The 14914-nt window shown below is 54.6% G+C and overlaps 33 non-coding genes across 33 annotated transcripts; 27 read left to right on the top strand and 6 right to left on the bottom strand.

Moving 5' to 3' along the window:
- The first annotated feature begins 201 nt into the window (after positions 1–201).
- On the top strand, positions 202–272 carry Trnag-gcc (transfer RNA glycine (anticodon GCC)). Its single transcript has one exon. It is a non-coding gene; the product is annotated as a tRNA-Gly (tRNA).
- A 381-nt stretch (positions 273–653) lies between these two features.
- Trnam-cau (transfer RNA methionine (anticodon CAU)) lies at positions 654–726 on the top strand. The gene has a single exon. It is a non-coding gene; the product is annotated as a tRNA-Met (tRNA).
- A 305-nt stretch (positions 727–1031) lies between these two features.
- Trnae-uuc (transfer RNA glutamic acid (anticodon UUC)) lies at positions 1032–1103 on the top strand. The gene has a single exon. It is a non-coding gene; the product is annotated as a tRNA-Glu (tRNA).
- A 198-nt stretch (positions 1104–1301) lies between these two features.
- On the top strand, positions 1302–1375 carry Trnai-aau (transfer RNA isoleucine (anticodon AAU)). The gene has a single exon. It is a non-coding gene; the product is annotated as a tRNA-Ile (tRNA).
- Positions 1376–1971: 596 nt separating this feature from the next.
- On the bottom strand, positions 1972–2043 carry Trnag-ucc (transfer RNA glycine (anticodon UCC)). Its single transcript has one exon. It is a non-coding gene; the product is annotated as a tRNA-Gly (tRNA).
- A 353-nt stretch (positions 2044–2396) lies between these two features.
- On the top strand, positions 2397–2467 carry Trnag-gcc (transfer RNA glycine (anticodon GCC)). The gene has a single exon. It is a non-coding gene; the product is annotated as a tRNA-Gly (tRNA).
- A 381-nt stretch (positions 2468–2848) lies between these two features.
- On the top strand, positions 2849–2921 carry Trnam-cau (transfer RNA methionine (anticodon CAU)). The gene has a single exon. It is a non-coding gene; the product is annotated as a tRNA-Met (tRNA).
- A 305-nt stretch (positions 2922–3226) lies between these two features.
- Trnae-uuc (transfer RNA glutamic acid (anticodon UUC)) lies at positions 3227–3298 on the top strand. The gene has a single exon. It is a non-coding gene; the product is annotated as a tRNA-Glu (tRNA).
- Positions 3299–3496: 198 nt separating this feature from the next.
- Positions 3497–3570, top strand: Trnai-aau (transfer RNA isoleucine (anticodon AAU)). Its single transcript has one exon. It is a non-coding gene; the product is annotated as a tRNA-Ile (tRNA).
- A 596-nt stretch (positions 3571–4166) lies between these two features.
- On the bottom strand, positions 4167–4238 carry Trnag-ucc (transfer RNA glycine (anticodon UCC)). Its single transcript has one exon. It is a non-coding gene; the product is annotated as a tRNA-Gly (tRNA).
- Positions 4239–4591: 353 nt separating this feature from the next.
- Trnag-gcc (transfer RNA glycine (anticodon GCC)) lies at positions 4592–4662 on the top strand. The gene has a single exon. It is a non-coding gene; the product is annotated as a tRNA-Gly (tRNA).
- A 381-nt stretch (positions 4663–5043) lies between these two features.
- Positions 5044–5116, top strand: Trnam-cau (transfer RNA methionine (anticodon CAU)). Its single transcript has one exon. It is a non-coding gene; the product is annotated as a tRNA-Met (tRNA).
- Positions 5117–5421: 305 nt separating this feature from the next.
- On the top strand, positions 5422–5493 carry Trnae-uuc (transfer RNA glutamic acid (anticodon UUC)). The gene has a single exon. It is a non-coding gene; the product is annotated as a tRNA-Glu (tRNA).
- A 198-nt stretch (positions 5494–5691) lies between these two features.
- On the top strand, positions 5692–5765 carry Trnai-aau (transfer RNA isoleucine (anticodon AAU)). Its single transcript has one exon. It is a non-coding gene; the product is annotated as a tRNA-Ile (tRNA).
- Positions 5766–6361: 596 nt separating this feature from the next.
- Positions 6362–6433, bottom strand: Trnag-ucc (transfer RNA glycine (anticodon UCC)). The gene has a single exon. It is a non-coding gene; the product is annotated as a tRNA-Gly (tRNA).
- Positions 6434–6786: 353 nt separating this feature from the next.
- On the top strand, positions 6787–6857 carry Trnag-gcc (transfer RNA glycine (anticodon GCC)). The gene has a single exon. It is a non-coding gene; the product is annotated as a tRNA-Gly (tRNA).
- A 381-nt stretch (positions 6858–7238) lies between these two features.
- Trnam-cau (transfer RNA methionine (anticodon CAU)) lies at positions 7239–7311 on the top strand. Its single transcript has one exon. It is a non-coding gene; the product is annotated as a tRNA-Met (tRNA).
- Positions 7312–7616: 305 nt separating this feature from the next.
- Trnae-uuc (transfer RNA glutamic acid (anticodon UUC)) lies at positions 7617–7688 on the top strand. The gene has a single exon. It is a non-coding gene; the product is annotated as a tRNA-Glu (tRNA).
- A 198-nt stretch (positions 7689–7886) lies between these two features.
- On the top strand, positions 7887–7960 carry Trnai-aau (transfer RNA isoleucine (anticodon AAU)). Its single transcript has one exon. It is a non-coding gene; the product is annotated as a tRNA-Ile (tRNA).
- Positions 7961–8556: 596 nt separating this feature from the next.
- Positions 8557–8628, bottom strand: Trnag-ucc (transfer RNA glycine (anticodon UCC)). Its single transcript has one exon. It is a non-coding gene; the product is annotated as a tRNA-Gly (tRNA).
- Positions 8629–8981: 353 nt separating this feature from the next.
- Trnag-gcc (transfer RNA glycine (anticodon GCC)) lies at positions 8982–9052 on the top strand. Its single transcript has one exon. It is a non-coding gene; the product is annotated as a tRNA-Gly (tRNA).
- A 381-nt stretch (positions 9053–9433) lies between these two features.
- Trnam-cau (transfer RNA methionine (anticodon CAU)) lies at positions 9434–9506 on the top strand. Its single transcript has one exon. It is a non-coding gene; the product is annotated as a tRNA-Met (tRNA).
- A 305-nt stretch (positions 9507–9811) lies between these two features.
- Positions 9812–9883, top strand: Trnae-uuc (transfer RNA glutamic acid (anticodon UUC)). Its single transcript has one exon. It is a non-coding gene; the product is annotated as a tRNA-Glu (tRNA).
- A 198-nt stretch (positions 9884–10081) lies between these two features.
- Positions 10082–10155, top strand: Trnai-aau (transfer RNA isoleucine (anticodon AAU)). Its single transcript has one exon. It is a non-coding gene; the product is annotated as a tRNA-Ile (tRNA).
- Positions 10156–10751: 596 nt separating this feature from the next.
- Positions 10752–10823, bottom strand: Trnag-ucc (transfer RNA glycine (anticodon UCC)). The gene has a single exon. It is a non-coding gene; the product is annotated as a tRNA-Gly (tRNA).
- Positions 10824–11176: 353 nt separating this feature from the next.
- On the top strand, positions 11177–11247 carry Trnag-gcc (transfer RNA glycine (anticodon GCC)). Its single transcript has one exon. It is a non-coding gene; the product is annotated as a tRNA-Gly (tRNA).
- Positions 11248–11628: 381 nt separating this feature from the next.
- Positions 11629–11701, top strand: Trnam-cau (transfer RNA methionine (anticodon CAU)). Its single transcript has one exon. It is a non-coding gene; the product is annotated as a tRNA-Met (tRNA).
- Positions 11702–12006: 305 nt separating this feature from the next.
- On the top strand, positions 12007–12078 carry Trnae-uuc (transfer RNA glutamic acid (anticodon UUC)). The gene has a single exon. It is a non-coding gene; the product is annotated as a tRNA-Glu (tRNA).
- Positions 12079–12276: 198 nt separating this feature from the next.
- Positions 12277–12350, top strand: Trnai-aau (transfer RNA isoleucine (anticodon AAU)). The gene has a single exon. It is a non-coding gene; the product is annotated as a tRNA-Ile (tRNA).
- Positions 12351–12946: 596 nt separating this feature from the next.
- On the bottom strand, positions 12947–13018 carry Trnag-ucc (transfer RNA glycine (anticodon UCC)). Its single transcript has one exon. It is a non-coding gene; the product is annotated as a tRNA-Gly (tRNA).
- A 353-nt stretch (positions 13019–13371) lies between these two features.
- Trnag-gcc (transfer RNA glycine (anticodon GCC)) lies at positions 13372–13442 on the top strand. Its single transcript has one exon. It is a non-coding gene; the product is annotated as a tRNA-Gly (tRNA).
- A 381-nt stretch (positions 13443–13823) lies between these two features.
- Positions 13824–13896, top strand: Trnam-cau (transfer RNA methionine (anticodon CAU)). The gene has a single exon. It is a non-coding gene; the product is annotated as a tRNA-Met (tRNA).
- A 574-nt stretch (positions 13897–14470) lies between these two features.
- On the top strand, positions 14471–14544 carry Trnai-aau (transfer RNA isoleucine (anticodon AAU)). The gene has a single exon. It is a non-coding gene; the product is annotated as a tRNA-Ile (tRNA).
- Positions 14545–14914: the final 370 nt, after the last annotated feature.

Raw genomic sequence — 14914 nt, 5'->3', positions numbered from 1 at the left:
TGGCAAGAGTCGGTGTCGGTGCCGGCGCCGGCGACGCAAGAGTACGCAGAGGACCGCGTTCTGGCGGCATTTTTAAGCAGTGCAGTGCAGGATTCAGCGTCTGCAGCATCTTCTCGACAGAATGCTACGGCGCTTGACGGCAGTCCCACTTTCCCTTGAGACATCTGCTCGGCAAGCAGCGTGAAGTTACCACTGGCCCGAGCATCGGTGGTTCAGTGGTAGAATGCTCGCCTGCCACGCGGGCGGCCCGGGTTCGATTCCCGGCCGATGCATCGTTTTGCTGTTCCCGCGATAATGCTGCCGTGCTGCTTGCGCTCTTGAGATGCACGATCCACAAGAATGTATAGCTGGATTCCCTTGAGAAGAACCGAGAACGCAGCACTCGCGGGTCCCCACTAGGACGCTCGCATCATGTTCTACAGACTAGCGTCGGCCTGGCCTCACAATTTGCTATGTCCAGGTGCCTCCGAGGCACTGAACGTTAACGACAAGGAGTGCTGCCTATCGTTTGCAAAAGCTGCAGCAACACCGCAATCAACTGGGCCGGCAATGCACGTCTAGCAACAGAACACGTTATCCAGGAAGTACAGTGTCTTTACGTCTAACATTGGGTATGGTACTTACCCAGTTTCCAGGAAAAGCGGTTCACCCGTGCCTCGGTAGCGCAGTAGGCAGCGCGTAAGTCTCATAATCTTAAGGTCGTGAGTTCGATCCTCACCTGGGGCATTTAATTTTCTGTGACTGATGGTGATGCTGTCGCTAGGGCACCAACTTATTTCTTGTTTGTTATCCACAACGGTTTCAACGCTTCAGCGGGAAAATGTTTACTCCCTGTTACTGCTACTTACAGCTTCCCTTTCCCTCTTCTCCCAGCACAGCATGAAGCCAAAAGCATTGCTCTGAGACGTTTGAGGTGCGCGCCTTGCCAGTCAGTATGCGCAAAGACGCTCGCAAAGAGAGAAGGGCGCCGACGCGGGACACGACACGAAATGCGACAAGCGACCGTCCGAACCGGCGAAGACACCCCCACATCCGGTGTGGTCTAGTGGCTAGGATACCTGGCTTTCACCCAGGAGGCCCGGGTTCGATTCCCGGTACCGGAACGGAATTTTTTCCACACGAACCGTGACAAGTTTGAGCTGACCGAGCTGCCGTTTCCCGTCCTGCTCGCAATATAGCTACTGTTTCGTGACCGTCAGCAGAATATAGACGAGGGAAGCAGACGTCCGACGACCATAGAAATGGTGTACGGCTTCATGCCATACGTTTCCAGCGCAGGGCTGAGCAACTGCATCTGCCGAGGCCCGTTAGCTCAGTTGGTTAGAGCGTCGTGCTAATAACGCGAAGGTCGTGGGTTCGATCCCCCCACGGGCCACTAGTCTTTTACTACTACGAAAAGGCAGCGCCGATTTCAGCAGGCGAGTGTGATGACCAAAAGATCATCACCCCGCGTGGAAGTTGACAGAGGATCCGAACCCGACTTGTCGGGAAGCGCTACAGCATTCACTCGGCAATGGCCATAATATGTTGAATACACTGGTTCTCAACCGATGAAGACAAGATGAAAGAAAATGTCCGATTGCCGATTTGTAACAACTTTGGCCCTTGTCAGTACTTGGGCGGGTGAGCGCATGGGGACACAGGGTACTGTTGGCAGTTTTACTTCCTATTTTTTCCTTCTCCTTTGTTTTCGGAGCTACAACCCGATTCGGTCATGGACACGCCACCGTGAAAGGAAGGGGGAGTGCTGTGTGCCCATCGCCTCGCCTCTCCTTACCTCTCTCAGTCGTTTCTCGTGCTTGTCGTTTTGATATAGGCCGATTTGAGAGCGTCAGCTCTCGCGTCAGCTGAGCAAAGTCGAGACAAGTCGAGACACACTACAGGCTGGTCTGCAGCGAGTAAGAAGGGGGAAAAAACATTAATTTAAGGGCGCGTGGCGAAAGTACTCATACGCGAAATTAAAAAGCCCGTTGCGGTGGCCGGGAATCGAACCCGGATCAACTGCTTGGAAGGCAACTATGCTGACCATTACACCACCACCGCACAAGGAAGCGCCCCGACGCCGCGCTGTGTCGGCTTCCCGCCTGTCGGCAGCGGCCGAAGGTGATCGTACCTGGCAGGCGCATTTCGAGGTAGGCTAGGGGAGAACATCCAGCCGCATTCGGACAGCGTATCCGCGCACATTTCGCATCCTTTGGCAAGAGTCGGTGTCGGTGCCGGCGCCGGCGACGCAAGAGTACGCAGAGGACCGCGTTCTGGCGGCATTTTTAAGCAGTGCAGTGCAGGATTCAGCGTCTGCAGCATCTTCTCGACAGAATGCTACGGCGCTTGACGGCAGTCCCACTTTCCCTTGAGACATCTGCTCGGCAAGCAGCGTGAAGTTACTACTGGCCCGAGCATCGGTGGTTCAGTGGTAGAATGCTCGCCTGCCACGCGGGCGGCCCGGGTTCGATTCCCGGCCGATGCATCGTTTTGCTGTTCCCGCGATAATGCTGCCGTGCTGCTTGCGCTCTTGAGATGCACGATCCACAAGAATGTATAGCTGGATTCCCTTGAGAAGAACCGAGAACGCAGCACTCGCGGGTCCCCACTAGGACGCTCGCATCATGTTCTACAGACTAGCGTCGGCCTGGCCTCACAATTTGCTATGTCCAGGTGCCTCCGAGGCACTGAACGTTAACGACAAGGAGTGCTGCCTATCGTTTGCAAAAGCTGCAGCAACACCGCAATCAACTGGGCCGGCAATGCACGTCTAGCAACAGAACACGTTATCCAGGAAGTACAGTGTCTTTACGTCTAACATTGGGTATGGTACTTACCCAGTTTCCAGGAAAAGCGGTTCACCCGTGCCTCGGTAGCGCAGTAGGCAGCGCGTAAGTCTCATAATCTTAAGGTCGTGAGTTCGATCCTCACCTGGGGCATTTAATTTTCTGTGACTGATGGTGATGCTGTCGCTAGGGCACCAACTTATTTCTTGTTTGTTATCCACAACGGTTTCAACGCTTCAGCGGGAAAATGTTTACTCCCTGTTACTGCTACTTACAGCTTCCCTTTCCCTCTTCTCCCAGCACAGCATGAAGCCAAAAGCATTGCTCTGAGACGTTTGAGGTGCGCGCCTTGCCAGTCAGTATGCGCAAAGACGCTCGCAAAGAGAGAAGGGCGCCGACGCGGGACACGACACGAAATGCGACAAGCGACCGTCCGAACCGGCGAAGACACCCCCACATCCGGTGTGGTCTAGTGGCTAGGATACCTGGCTTTCACCCAGGAGGCCCGGGTTCGATTCCCGGTACCGGAACGGAATTTTTTCCACACGAACCGTGACAAGTTTGAGCTGACCGAGCTGCCGTTTCCCGTCCTGCTCGCAATATAGCTACTGTTTCGTGACCGTCAGCAGAATATAGACGAGGGAAGCAGACGTCCGACGACCATAGAAATGGTGTACGGCTTCATGCCATACGTTTCCAGCGCAGGGCTGAGCAACTGCATCTGCCGAGGCCCGTTAGCTCAGTTGGTTAGAGCGTCGTGCTAATAACGCGAAGGTCGTGGGTTCGATCCCCCCACGGGCCACTAGTCTTTTACTACTACGAAAAGGCAGCGCCGATTTCAGCAGGCGAGTGTGATGACCAAAAGATCATCACCCCGCGTGGAAGTTGACAGAGGATCCGAACCCGACTTGTCGGGAAGCGCTACAGCATTCACTCGGCAATGGCCATAATATGTTGAATACACTGGTTCTCAACCGATGAAGACAAGATGAAAGAAAATGTCCGATTGCCGATTTGTAACAACTTTGGCCCTTGTCAGTACTTGGGCGGGTGAGCGCATGGGGACACAGGGTACTGTTGGCAGTTTTACTTCCTATTTTTTCCTTCTCCTTTGTTTTCGGAGCTACAACCCGATTCGGTCATGGACACGCCACCGTGAAAGGAAGGGGGAGTGCTGTGTGCCCATCGCCTCGCCTCTCCTTACCTCTCTCAGTCGTTTCTCGTGCTTGTCGTTTTGATATAGGCCGATTTGAGAGCGTCAGCTCTCGCGTCAGCTGAGCAAAGTCGAGACAAGTCGAGACACACTACAGGCTGGTCTGCAGCGAGTAAGAAGGGGGAAAAAACATTAATTTAAGGGCGCGTGGCGAAAGTACTCATACGCGAAATTAAAAAGCCCGTTGCGGTGGCCGGGAATCGAACCCGGATCAACTGCTTGGAAGGCAACTATGCTGACCATTACACCACCACCGCACAAGGAAGCGCCCCGACGCCGCGCTGTGTCGGCTTCCCGCCTGTCGGCAGCGGCCGAAGGTGATCGTACCTGGCAGGCGCATTTCGAGGTAGGCTAGGGGAGAACATCCAGCCGCATTCGGACAGCGTATCCGCGCACATTTCGCATCCTTTGGCAAGAGTCGGTGTCGGTGCCGGCGCCGGCGACGCAAGAGTACGCAGAGGACCGCGTTCTGGCGGCATTTTTAAGCAGTGCAGTGCAGGATTCAGCGTCTGCAGCATCTTCTCGACAGAATGCTACGGCGCTTGACGGCAGTCCCACTTTCCCTTGAGACATCTGCTCGGCAAGCAGCGTGAAGTTACTACTGGCCCGAGCATCGGTGGTTCAGTGGTAGAATGCTCGCCTGCCACGCGGGCGGCCCGGGTTCGATTCCCGGCCGATGCATCGTTTTGCTGTTCCCGCGATAATGCTGCCGTGCTGCTTGCGCTCTTGAGATGCACGATCCACAAGAATGTATAGCTGGATTCCCTTGAGAAGAACCGAGAACGCAGCACTCGCGGGTCCCCACTAGGACGCTCGCATCATGTTCTACAGACTAGCGTCGGCCTGGCCTCACAATTTGCTATGTCCAGGTGCCTCCGAGGCACTGAACGTTAACGACAAGGAGTGCTGCCTATCGTTTGCAAAAGCTGCAGCAACACCGCAATCAACTGGGCCGGCAATGCACGTCTAGCAACAGAACACGTTATCCAGGAAGTACAGTGTCTTTACGTCTAACATTGGGTATGGTACTTACCCAGTTTCCAGGAAAAGCGGTTCACCCGTGCCTCGGTAGCGCAGTAGGCAGCGCGTAAGTCTCATAATCTTAAGGTCGTGAGTTCGATCCTCACCTGGGGCATTTAATTTTCTGTGACTGATGGTGATGCTGTCGCTAGGGCACCAACTTATTTCTTGTTTGTTATCCACAACGGTTTCAACGCTTCAGCGGGAAAATGTTTACTCCCTGTTACTGCTACTTACAGCTTCCCTTTCCCTCTTCTCCCAGCACAGCATGAAGCCAAAAGCATTGCTCTGAGACGTTTGAGGTGCGCGCCTTGCCAGTCAGTATGCGCAAAGACGCTCGCAAAGAGAGAAGGGCGCCGACGCGGGACACGACACGAAATGCGACAAGCGACCGTCCGAACCGGCGAAGACACCCCCACATCCGGTGTGGTCTAGTGGCTAGGATACCTGGCTTTCACCCAGGAGGCCCGGGTTCGATTCCCGGTACCGGAACGGAATTTTTTCCACACGAACCGTGACAAGTTTGAGCTGACCGAGCTGCCGTTTCCCGTCCTGCTCGCAATATAGCTACTGTTTCGTGACCGTCAGCAGAATATAGACGAGGGAAGCAGACGTCCGACGACCATAGAAATGGTGTACGGCTTCATGCCATACGTTTCCAGCGCAGGGCTGAGCAACTGCATCTGCCGAGGCCCGTTAGCTCAGTTGGTTAGAGCGTCGTGCTAATAACGCGAAGGTCGTGGGTTCGATCCCCCCACGGGCCACTAGTCTTTTACTACTACGAAAGGGCAGCGCCGATTTCAGCAGGCGAGTGTGATGACCAAAAGATCATCACCCCGCGTGGAAGTTGACAGAGGATCCGAACCCGACTTGTCGGGAAGCGCTACAGCATTCACTCGGCAATGGCCATAATATGTTGAATACACTGGTTCTCAACCGATGAAGACAAGATGAAAGAAAATGTCCGATTGCCGATTTGTAACAACTTTGGCCCTTGTCAGTACTTGGGCGGGTGAGCGCATGGGGACACAGGGTACTGTTGGCAGTTTTACTTCCTATTTTTTCCTTCTCCTTTGTTTTCGGAGCTACAACCCGATTCGGTCATGGACACGCCACCGTGAAAGGAAGGGGGAGTGCTGTGTGCCCATCGCCTCGCCTCTCCTTACCTCTCTCAGTCGTTTCTCGTGCTTGTCGTTTTGATATAGGCCGATTTGAGAGCGTCAGCTCTCGCGTCAGCTGAGCAAAGTCGAGACAAGTCGAGACACACTACAGGCTGGTCTGCAGCGAGTAAGAAGGGGGAAAAAACATTAATTTAAGGGCGCGTGGCGAAAGTACTCATACGCGAAATTAAAAAGCCCGTTGCGGTGGCCGGGAATCGAACCGGGATCAACTGCTTGGAAGGCAACTATGCTGACCATTACACCACCACCGCACAAGGAAGCGCCCCGACGCCGCGCTGTGTCGGCTTCCCGCCTGTCGGCAGCGGCCGAAGGTGATCGTACCTGGCAGGCGCATTTCGAGGTAGGCTAGGGGAGAACATCCAGCCGCATTCGGACAGCGTATCCGCGCACATTTCGCATCCTTTGGCAAGAGTCGGTGTCGGTGCCGGCGCCGGCGACGCAAGAGTACGCAGAGGACCGCGTTCTGGCGGCATTTTTAAGCAGTGCAGTGCAGGATTCAGCGTCTGCAGCATCTTCTCGACAGAATGCTACGGCGCTTGACGGCAGTCCCACTTTCCCTTGAGACATCTGCTCGGCAAGCAGCGTGAAGTTACTACTGGCCCGAGCATCGGTGGTTCAGTGGTAGAATGCTCGCCTGCCACGCGGGCGGCCCGGGTTCGATTCCCGGCCGATGCATCGTTTTGCTGTTCCCGCGATAATGCTGCCGTGCTGCTTGCGCTCTTGAGATGCACGATCCACAAGAATGTATAGCTGGATTCCCTTGAGAAGAACCGAGAACGCAGCACTCGCGGGTCCCCACTAGGACGCTCGCATCATGTTCTACAGACTAGCGTCGGCCTGGCCTCACAATTTGCTATGTCCAGGTGCCTCCGAGGCACTGAACGTTAACGACAAGGAGTGCTGCCTATCGTTTGCAAAAGCTGCAGCAACACCGCAATCAACTGGGCCGGCAATGCACGTCTAGCAACAGAACACGTTATCCAGGAAGTACAGTGTCTTTACGTCTAACATTGGGTATGGTACTTACCCAGTTTCCAGGAAAAGCGGTTCACCCGTGCCTCGGTAGCGCAGTAGGCAGCGCGTAAGTCTCATAATCTTAAGGTCGTGAGTTCGATCCTCACCTGGGGCATTTAATTTTCTGTGACTGATGGTGATGCTGTCGCTAGGGCACCAACTTATTTCTTGTTTGTTATCCACAACGGTTTCAACGCTTCAGCGGGAAAATGTTTACTCCCTGTTACTGCTACTTACAGCTTCCCTTTCCCTCTTCTCCCAGCACAGCATGAAGCCAAAAGCATTGCTCTGAGACGTTTGAGGTGCGCGCCTTGCCAGTCAGTATGCGCAAAGACGCTCGCAAAGAGAGAAGGGCGCCGACGCGGGACACGACACGAAATGCGACAAGCGACCGTCCGAACCGGCGAAGACACCCCCACATCCGGTGTGGTCTAGTGGCTAGGATACCTGGCTTTCACCCAGGAGGCCCGGGTTCGATTCCCGGTACCGGAACGGAATTTTTTCCACACGAACCGTGACAAGTTTGAGCTGACCGAGCTGCCGTTTCCCGTCCTGCTCGCAATATAGCTACTGTTTCGTGACCGTCAGCAGAATATAGACGAGGGAAGCAGACGTCCGACGACCATAGAAATGGTGTACGGCTTCATGCCATACGTTTCCAGCGCAGGGCTGAGCAACTGCATCTGCCGAGGCCCGTTAGCTCAGTTGGTTAGAGCGTCGTGCTAATAACGCGAAGGTCGTGGGTTCGATCCCCCCACGGGCCACTAGTCTTTTACTACTACGAAAGGGCAGCGCCGATTTCAGCAGGCGAGTGTGATGACCAAAAGATCATCACCCCGCGTGGAAGTTGACAGAGGATCCGAACCCGACTTGTCGGGAAGCGCTACAGCATTCACTCGGCAATGGCCATAATATGTTGAATACACTGGTTCTCAACCGATGAAGACAAGATGAAAGAAAATGTCCGATTGCCGATTTGTAACAACTTTGGCCCTTGTCAGTACTTGGGCGGGTGAGCGCATGGGGACACAGGGTACTGTTGGCAGTTTTACTTCCTATTTTTTCCTTCTCCTTTGTTTTCGGAGCTACAACCCGATTCGGTCATGGACACGCCACCGTGAAAGGAAGGGGGAGTGCTGTGTGCCCATCGCCTCGCCTCTCCTTACCTCTCTCAGTCGTTTCTCGTGCTTGTCGTTTTGATATAGGCCGATTTGAGAGCGTCAGCTCTCGCGTCAGCTGAGCAAAGTCGAGACAAGTCGAGACACACTACAGGCTGGTCTGCAGCGAGTAAGAAGGGGGAAAAAACATTAATTTAAGGGCGCGTGGCGAAAGTACTCATACGCGAAATTAAAAAGCCCGTTGCGGTGGCCGGGAATCGAACCGGGATCAACTGCTTGGAAGGCAACTATGCTGACCATTACACCACCACCGCACAAGGAAGCGCCCCGACGCCGCGCTGTGTCGGCTTCCCGCCTGTCGGCAGCGGCCGAAGGTGATCGTACCTGGCAGGCGCATTTCGAGGTAGGCTAGGGGAGAACATCCAGCCGCATTCGGACAGCGTATCCGCGCACATTTCGCATCCTTTGGCAAGAGTCGGTGTCGGTGCCGGCGCCGGCGACGCAAGAGTACGCAGAGGACCGCGTTCTGGCGGCATTTTTAAGCAGTGCAGTGCAGGATTCAGCGTCTGCAGCATCTTCTCGACAGAATGCTACGGCGCTTGACGGCAGTCCCACTTTCCCTTGAGACATCTGCTCGGCAAGCAGCGTGAAGTTACTACTGGCCCGAGCATCGGTGGTTCAGTGGTAGAATGCTCGCCTGCCACGCGGGCGGCCCGGGTTCGATTCCCGGCCGATGCATCGTTTTGCTGTTCCCGCGATAATGCTGCCGTGCTGCTTGCGCTCTTGAGATGCACGATCCACAAGAATGTATAGCTGGATTCCCTTGAGAAGAACCGAGAACGCAGCACTCGCGGGTCCCCACTAGGACGCTCGCATCATGTTCTACAGACTAGCGTCGGCCTGGCCTCACAATTTGCTATGTCCAGGTGCCTCCGAGGCACTGAACGTTAACGACAAGGAGTGCTGCCTATCGTTTGCAAAAGCTGCAGCAACACCGCAATCAACTGGGCCGGCAATGCACGTCTAGCAACAGAACACGTTATCCAGGAAGTACAGTGTCTTTACGTCTAACATTGGGTATGGTACTTACCCAGTTTCCAGGAAAAGCGGTTCACCCGTGCCTCGGTAGCGCAGTAGGCAGCGCGTAAGTCTCATAATCTTAAGGTCGTGAGTTCGATCCTCACCTGGGGCATTTAATTTTCTGTGACTGATGGTGATGCTGTCGCTAGGGCACCAACTTATTTCTTGTTTGTTATCCACAACGGTTTCAACGCTTCAGCGGGAAAATGTTTACTCCCTGTTACTGCTACTTACAGCTTCCCTTTCCCTCTTCTCCCAGCACAGCATGAAGCCAAAAGCATTGCTCTGAGACGTTTGAGGTGCGCGCCTTGCCAGTCAGTATGCGCAAAGACGCTCGCAAAGAGAGAAGGGCGCCGACGCGGGACACGACACGAAATGCGACAAGCGACCGTCCGAACCGGCGAAGACACCCCCACATCCGGTGTGGTCTAGTGGCTAGGATACCTGGCTTTCACCCAGGAGGCCCGGGTTCGATTCCCGGTACCGGAACGGAATTTTTTCCACACGAACCGTGACAAGTTTGAGCTGACCGAGCTGCCGTTTCCCGTCCTGCTCGCAATATAGCTACTGTTTCGTGACCGTCAGCAGAATATAGACGAGGGAAGCAGACGTCCGACGACCATAGAAATGGTGTACGGCTTCATGCCATACGTTTCCAGCGCAGGGCTGAGCAACTGCATCTGCCGAGGCCCGTTAGCTCAGTTGGTTAGAGCGTCGTGCTAATAACGCGAAGGTCGTGGGTTCGATCCCCCCACGGGCCACTAGTCTTTTACTACTACGAAAAGGCAGCGCCGATTTCAGCAGGCGAGTGTGATGACCAAAAGATCATCACCCCGCGTGGAAGTTGACAGAGGATCCGAACCCGACTTGTCGGGAAGCGCTACAGCATTCACTCGGCAATGGCCATAATATGTTGAATACACTGGTTCTCAACCGATGAAGACAAGATGAAAGAAAATGTCCGATTGCCGATTTGTAACAACTTTGGCCCTTGTCAGTACTTGGGCGGGTGAGCGCATGGGGACACAGGGTACTGTTGGCAGTTTTACTTCCTATTTTTTCCTTCTCCTTTGTTTTCGGAGCTACAACCCGATTCGGTCATGGACACGCCACCGTGAAAGGAAGGGGGAGTGCTGTGTGCCCATCGCCTCGCCTCTCCTTACCTCTCTCAGTCGTTTCTCGTGCTTGTCGTTTTGATATAGGCCGATTTGAGAGCGTCAGCTCTCGCGTCAGCTGAGCAAAGTCGAGACAAGTCGAGACACACTACAGGCTGGTCTGCAGCGAGTAAGAAGGGGGAAAAAACATTAATTTAAGGGCGCGTGGCGAAAGTACTCATACGCGAAATTAAAAAGCCCGTTGCGGTGGCCGGGAATCGAACCCGGATCAACTGCTTGGAAGGCAACTATGCTGACCATTACACCACCACCGCACAAGGAAGCGCCCCGACGCCGCGCTGTGTCGGCTTCCCGCCTGTCGGCAGCGGCCGAAGGTGATCGTACCTGGCAGGCGCATTTCGAGGTAGGCTAGGGGAGAACATCCAGCCGCATTCGGACAGCGTATCCGCGCACATTTCGCATCCTTTGGCAAGAGTCGGTGTCGGTGCCGGCGCCGGCGACGCAAGAGTACGCAGAGGACCGCGTTCTGGCGGCATTTTTAAGCAGTGCAGTGCAGGATTCAGCGTCTGCAGCATCTTCTCGACAGAATGCTACGGCGCTTGACGGCAGTCCCACTTTCCCTTGAGACATCTGCTCGGCAAGCAGCGTGAAGTTACTACTGGCCCGAGCATCGGTGGTTCAGTGGTAGAATGCTCGCCTGCCACGCGGGCGGCCCGGGTTCGATTCCCGGCCGATGCATCGTTTTGCTGTTCCCGCGATAATGCTGCCGTGCTGCTTGCGCTCTTGAGATGCACGATCCACAAGAATGTATAGCTGGATTCCCTTGAGAAGAACCGAGAACGCAGCACTCGCGGGTCCCCACTAGGACGCTCGCATCATGTTCTACAGACTAGCGTCGGCCTGGCCTCACAATTTGCTATGTCCAGGTGCCTCCGAGGCACTGAACGTTAACGACAAGGAGTGCTGCCTATCGTTTGCAAAAGCTGCAGCAACACCGCAATCAACTGGGCCGGCAATGCACGTCTAGCAACAGAACACGTTATCCAGGAAGTACAGTGTCTTTACGTCTAACATTGGGTATGGTACTTACCCAGTTTCCAGGAAAAGCGGTTCACCCGTGCCTCGGTAGCGCAGTAGGCAGCGCGTAAGTCTCATAATCTTAAGGTCGTGAGTTCGATCCTCACCTGGGGCATTTAATTTTCTGTGACTGATGGTGATGCTGTCGCTAGGGCACCAACTTATTTCTTGTTTGTTATCCACAACGGTTTCAACGCTTCAGCGGGAAAATGTTTACTCCCTGTTACTGCTACTTACAGCTTCCCTTTCCCTCTTCTCCCAGCACAGCATGAAGCCAAAAGCATTGCTCTGAGACGTTTGAGGTGCGCGCCTTGCCAGTCAGTATGCGCAAAGACGCTCGCAAAGAGAGAAGGGCGCCGACGCGGGACACGACACGAAATGCGACAAGCGACCGTCCGAACCGGCGAAGACACCCCCACATCCGGTGTGGTCTAGTGGCTAGGATACCTGGCTTTCACCCAGGAGGCCCGGGTTCGATTCCCGGTACCGGAACGGAATTTTTTCCACACGAACCGTGACAAGTTTGAGCTGACCGAGCTGCCGTTTCCCGTCCTGCTCGCAATATAGCTACTGTTTCGTGACCGTCAGCAGAATATAGACGAGGGAAGCAGACGTCCGACGACCATAGAAATGGTGTACGGCTTCATGCCATACGTTTCCAGCGCAGGGCTGAGCAACTGCATCTGCCGAGGCCCGTTAGCTCAGTTGGTTAGAGCGTCGTGCTAATAACGCGAAGGTCGTGGGTTCGATCCCCCCACGGGCCACTAGTCTTTTACTACTACGAAAAGGCAGCGCCGATTTCAGCAGGCGAGTGTGATGACCAAAAGATCATCACCCCGCGTGGAAGTTGACAGAGGATCCGAACCCGACTTGTCGGGAAGCGCTACAGCATTCACTCGGCAATGGCCATAATATGTTGAATACACTGGTTCTCAACCGATGAAGACAAGATGAAAGAAAATGTCCGATTGCCGATTTGTAACAACTTTGGCCCTTGTCAGTACTTGGGCGGGTGAGCGCATGGGGACACAGGGTACTGTTGGCAGTTTTACTTCCTATTTTTTCCTTCTCCTTTGTTTTCGGAGCTACAACCCGATTCGGTCATGGACACGCCACCGTGAAAGGAAGGGGGAGTGCTGTGTGCCCATCGCCTCGCCTCTCCTTACCTCTCTCAGTCGTTTCTCGTGCTTGTCGTTTTGATATAGGCCGATTTGAGAGCGTCAGCTCTCGCGTCAGCTGAGCAAAGTCGAGACAAGTCGAGACACACTACAGGCTGGTCTGCAGCGAGTAAGAAGGGGGAAAAAACATTAATTTAAGGGCGCGTGGCGAAAGTACTCATACGCGAAATTAAAAAGCCCGTTGCGGTGGCCGGGAATCGAACCGGGATCAACTGCTTGGAAGGCAACTATGCTGACCATTACACCACCACCGCACCAGGAAGCGCCCCGACGCCGCGCTGTGTCGGCTTCCCGCCTGTCGGCAGCGGCCGAAGGTGATCGTACCTGGCAGGCGCATTTCGAGGTAGGCTAGGGGAGAACATCCAGCCGCATTCGGACAGCGTATCCGCGCACATTTCGCATCCTTTGGCAAGAGTCGGTGTCGGTGCCGGCGCCGGCGACGCAAGAGTACGCAGAGGACCGCGTTCTGGCGGCATTTTTAAGCAGTGCAGTGCAGGATTCAGCGTCTGCAGCATCTTCTCGACAGAATGCTACGGCGCTTGACGGCAGTCCCACTTTCCCTTGAGACATCTGCTCGGCAAGCAGCGTGAAGTTACTACTGGCCCGAGCATCGGTGGTTCAGTGGTAGAATGCTCGCCTGCCACGCGGGCGGCCCGGGTTCGATTCCCGGCCGATGCATCGTTTTGCTGTTCCCGCGATAATGCTGCCGTGCTGCTTGCGCTCTTGAGATGCACGATCCACAAGAATGTATAGCTGGATTCCCTTGAGAAGAACCGAGAACGCAGCACTCGCGGGTCCCCACTAGGACGCTCGCATCATGTTCTACAGACTAGCGTCGGCCTGGCCTCACAATTTGCTATGTCCAGGTGCCTCCGAGGCACTGAACGTTAACGACAAGGAGTGCTGCCTATCGTTTGCAAAAGCTGCAGCAACACCGCAATCAACTGGGCCGGCAATGCACGTCTAGCAACAGAACACGTTATCCAGGAAGTACAGTGTCTTTACGTCTAACATTGGGTATGGTACTTACCCAGTTTCCAGGAAAAGCGGTTCACCCGTGCCTCGGTAGCGCAGTAGGCAGCGCGTAAGTCTCATAATCTTAAGGTCGTGAGTTCGATCCTCACCTGGGGCATTTAATTTTCTGTGACTGATGGTGATGCTGTCGCTAGGGCACCAACTTATTTCTTGTTTGTTATCCACAACGGTTTCAACGCTTCAGCGGGAAAATGTTTACTCCCTGTTACTGCTACTTACAGCTTCCCTTTCCCTCTTCTCCCAGCACAGCATGAAGCCAAAAGCATTGCTCTGAGACGTTTGAGGTGCGCGCCTTGCCAGTCAGTATGCGCAAAGACGCTCGCAAAGAGAGAAGGGCGCCGACGCGGGACACGACACGAAATGCGACAAGCGACCGTCCGAACCGGCGAAGACACCCCCACATCCGGTGTGGTCTAGTGGCTAGGATACCTGCTTTCACCCAGGAGGCCCGGGTTCGATTCCCGGTACCGGAACGGAATTTTTTCCACACGAACCGTGACAAGTTTGAGCTGACCGAGCTGCCGTTTCCCGTCCTGCTCGCAATATAGCTACTGTTTCGTGACCGTCAGCAGAATATAGACGAGGGAAGCAGACGTCCGACGACCATAGAAATGGTGTACGGCTTCATGCCATACGTTTCCAGCGCAGGGCTGAGCAACTGCATCTGCCGAGGCCCGTTAGCTCAGTTGGTTAGAGCGTCGTGCTAATAACGCGAAGGTCGTGGGTTCGATCCCCCCACGGGCCACTAGTCTTTTACTACTACGAAAGGGCAGCGCCGATTTCAGCAGGCGAGTGTGATGACCAAAAGATCATCACCCCGCGTGGAAGTTGACAGAGGATCCGAACCCGACTTGTCGGGAAGCGCTACAGCATTCACTCGGCAATGGCCATAATATGTTGAATACACTGGTTCTCAACCGATGAAGACAAGATGAAAGAAAATGTCCGATTGCCGATTTGTAACAACTTTGGCCCTTGTCAGTACTTGGGCGGGTGAGCGCATGGGGACACAGGGTACTGTTGGCAGTTTTACTTCCTATTTTTTCCTTCTCCTTTGTTTTCGGAGCTACAACCCGATTCGGTCATGGACACGCCACCGTGAAAGGAAGGGGGAG

The sequence above is a fragment of the Schistocerca nitens genome, unplaced genomic scaffold (genome assembly GCF_023898315.1).
Source record: "Schistocerca nitens isolate TAMUIC-IGC-003100 unplaced genomic scaffold, iqSchNite1.1 HiC_scaffold_238, whole genome shotgun sequence".
NCBI lineage: Eukaryota > Metazoa > Arthropoda > Insecta > Orthoptera > Acrididae > Schistocerca > Schistocerca nitens.
The sequence above is the reverse complement of the archived record's forward strand: the minus strand, read 5'-3'. Positions and strand labels throughout refer to the sequence as shown.